Below are 4,311 nucleotides of genomic sequence, written 5' to 3' on the forward strand. Positions count from 1 at the left end.
TTTGCCATCAGATAGTTCATCTTTCTGATATGAATGTGACTCATACGTCTATGCCACATAATCTAGTCTTTCTCAGTTTCTTTCGAAACAAAACACTTTTCAACATATGTCTTAGTCGATACCTTAGTACTCATATTAAGTACACAAATATCATTTGACCTAGGAGACCGCATAACAACCATGTCTTCTGGAATGACATATCCTAGTTTGAGTATTATGCACTCCTTATCAATAAATACAGTGGTATAATTCTTATCACAAATCTGAGACACACTCAGCAAATTGTGATCCACCTTATCACAATAATTTACTTTCTCGAATGTAATACTACCATTCGAAACATGTCCTTCCTTCGTAATCACTCCCCCAGAATTACCTGCGAACGCTACCTAACCCCCTTGAATATTCTTGACATTGGTTAGTAGGTCAATGTTTCCAGTATTATGGCGAAAGCATCCACTATCCATAATCCTGTTTTCACCAGATATAGTCTTAGATAAAATCTTCACAAAAAGGTAAAATGATTAGTTTAAAAAGCAAGCCCAGGCCTCAGTCTTGGGCACCTCTATAATTGTAACGATTCCGACCAAACCAGGTATACCCTAACCGGTAGACGTTAGTTACGTCATATGTAATGTCGGGGACATGAGTTACCATGGTAATTATACGAGAATACATGGTTCATAGTATTGATTGTACGTGAATATATAATTCACCGTATTGAATATGCGATCAAACGATCGATAGTTATTGAAACCCGAATGAACCGAGGATTACATTATAGACGAAATATATGATGTTTAGTAAGGTGTACGAAGTATAAAGGTTACGGGATAACTGAATTATAGCACAGGAAAAGGATTTCGATTTATTGGTACGTCGGTACGATAAACGAAACCTTTAACACCAAACCGAGCAAGAGACGATCGATCAAGCCGAAAAAGATGTGTAATAACTAATAATATGACGTTTTAAGTTAATAAATGTCATGGTTTAAGTTTTTAAATCGGTTTTATATAAATTTCATTTTTTAGCCGAAAAACAACCGTTTTGGCCTCGTTTTAAGCCGAATTAAATGTTTAACCGAGAAACGAACTGAATCAGATTATCCAAAACATTATCCAGATTACGGAAATCCAAATGAGTGGCCAAGAATGAATTTGTGGGTCCCACCCCACCCTTATGGATTCCGATCGGCCTCCCATGGCCTTCATTTTCTTTTTTTTCTTTTTTCAATCAACAATCCACAAACTTCATCAAATCCTCTCAACTCCTTGATCAAAAACCGAGACTTTTAACAAGAAAAACCAAGGTAAAGATCGAATTATATACGTTTCCATCTTCGTTTCTTGAGTTTGTTTGCAAGAAAATGAGGTTTCAAAGATGAAAACCGATTCTTGCACGATCAAGTGATGTATACAAGTTATACAAGGGATCTTGGTCCAAGAAAGGAGTTAAACGAGCCAAGAACGAATTTTTACGGTTAAAATCTTTGTTTTAGTATCATAACCGTAACCATGAAAGAAATGGCTTGATCGTGAGTGTAACTTGCTTGGTATTGTGGTATGTTGTTTGTAGGCTCTGTATTTAGTGGTAGATAAGGCGGAAAGACGAGTTTGTAGCTTGTAGTGGCGGAAAATGAAAGGTATATTCGGTTATGTTCGGTTTTGGGAAATTTGGACAGATTGTTGATGCTTTAGAGTTAAGTCATGAAATTTTACAGAGGTGTTAAACACATGAAAATATGAGTTCTGTGAATTTTTGGTAATTTTTGGATAAAGGATGAATATTTGGTGAATTTAATGCTCGGTTTTGGCCAAAAATGGTGAAAAATAGTTAAATATCATGAAAAATTCTGGAAAATTTTAGATAAGCTTTTCATATCATGTATAAATCACACACAAAATTTGAGGTCCGTTGGAGAAGTCTAAGTAGGCTTTTCGGTTAAACGAGTTCTAGGGATTTCTAGCTCGGTTTTGGAAAAAGGGCATGTAAAAGAAGATTTTGGTTCTGGAAATATTACAGGGGACTATGAGGATGGCAGGGGACATCCAGGAAAAATTTGGGATTTTTCTAAGGTCGTTTGGTATTTACGACATATTTAGTGTTTAAATGATGTTTAAAAATAGATAAATAAATTTTAAATATAAGAATTAATTCTGGAAATATTTTTATAAAATTCCCCATTATTAAAAAGTGATTTGTGCAAAATTTCAAGATCCGAGAGTAAACGGATAATTAATCGTGCTGATTATCAAACTTTTAAAGTTAAAACGCGTAAACCGGTGAAGTTCGCTTAAGCGAGCTGACTGGTGTATAAAAACCTTAAAAATGAACTATTTTCATATAATTGAGTTAAACAAGTAAAAATGAATCATCCGAAAATAAGTCGGATGATTTGGGTATTTTTAACCGATTTTAAGGGTTTCCGGTACGCCAAAGACGGAAACGAGTCCCGCGGCCAATCGGGACGTCTAAACCGAGCTATAATTTCACATTTTGAATTAAATTATCAGACAACCACTATTTTCGGGTCGTGTGTGACCAAACTCATTTTTGAAACATAAAACGAATAATCGTGCTAGGCACGCAAAACGAGAAAACGACTAATAGCATTTGTGACCATGGAACTCTAAACGACATCACAATCTGAGTCCGAAGAAGTGTTTCTGGGTTAACATTGCCCCCGGAACAGGTACAGTACTGGGTTAACAGTGTCCCCAGATGTACCGATTGATAAGGTTAAAGATTATATAAACAATAATTGTATAATAACGATCGTAGAGATCATATTACAGATTGGACCTGTTAATTGATAATGATTGTTGTTACCTGCTTGCATGTGCTAAGGTGAGTTTTCACGAGCCCCTTTTTACTGAAATGTTTTAAATATTTTCCCGGGGCGGAAAGCATGTTTCTATCAAAAGGTTTAAGTACATGCTGATCGCATGGAAATGAATGTATTTATATAATGTTTATTGTACGGGAATCGTACGGTAATGTATTAAAATGGTAATTGTCTGAGTTGTTTATATTGAAAGGTCCCGCAACAGTGTTCTGGGTTAACAGTGTCCCCAGAGGCTATTGGAAGTGTTCTGGGTTAACAGTGTCCCCAGAGGTTATTGGAAGTATTCTGGGTTAACAGTGTCCCCAGAGGTTAGTGGAAGTGTTCTGGGTTAACAGTGTCCCCAGAGGTTATTGGAAGTGTTCTGGGTCAACAATGTCCCAAGAGGTTATTAAATGTGTTTATGGGTTAACAGTGTCCCCAGATAATATTATATTATGATATGGATTTATCATGGTTTACTTAAATTGTGAAACTCACCAACTATTCGTAGTTGACCCGTTTTCTCACATGCTTTTCAGGTACAAATTAGATGAAGTGATTGTTTACGTGCTAAGTGCTTGATGTGTGTAAGATTTGTGTGCGGGATGTTAGGATACATTAGAACAGATAGAATTACGAATCGTATTGTATGATGTGTGTATCACCTAGACGGTAATGAAAGATGAGATAATGTAATTTTGAAGTATATTAATGCATTCGGTTTTCTTTATAAACAATGTGGTTGATATCGGAGGTGTCTGTTGCATCCCGTTTACGTTTCCGCTGCGGTTGCGGGGTGTTACAGAACTTGGTATCAGAGCCATTGGTTATAAAGAATTAGGATGTCTTTAAAAGATACCTAAAATATAACCAGTAGCTCAAGTATTATAGGATCTGAATATCAACTAATAATAGATAGTGACGAGTATCGGGATGAACTCGGTCGGACAAGTGAGTTATTATGGTCCGGAACATAATAACAGACTTGTCTGCACGAGGGAATTCAGGGGAAGTCACTGGGTACAGTAATAGGTAAAAATGGCAACATATGTGTAAAGTATATAATATTATTGATACGTGCTAAGGTGTATATATATATGTGCGTATCTTGTGGGTACAAGTATTGAGAAATAGGACCCGGATAAGGAACCGGGGGATGAAATAATAAAAGTACCGAGGATGCTGAAATTTCTAGAGCATCGGTTGATGATAAGCCTGACTTATCGGGTCACAGCTATGATAGCACCAAGTTAGACCTTCCGTTTGACATTAACCAGAAATATCTAGTAACCGTCACTCCCAACCAAAATTGATGAATCCCTTACCCTACCAACACCGGTACCGTATATCCTAATAACCCCAGATGTTCACCCGAACCGTCGACCCTCACGTACGGACGGATCCGTACCTGAACCCATTCTTATTCCATTAAGGTAAATAAATAAATAAAATAATAGTAATAATAAATTTGATAATAAATCAGC

This window comes from Bidens hawaiensis, unplaced genomic scaffold (genome assembly GCF_021521415.1).
Source record: "Bidens hawaiensis isolate Kalapana, Puna unplaced genomic scaffold, B.hawaiensis_p1.1 tig00010587_1, whole genome shotgun sequence".
Lineage (NCBI taxonomy): Eukaryota > Viridiplantae > Streptophyta > Magnoliopsida > Asterales > Asteraceae > Bidens > Bidens hawaiensis.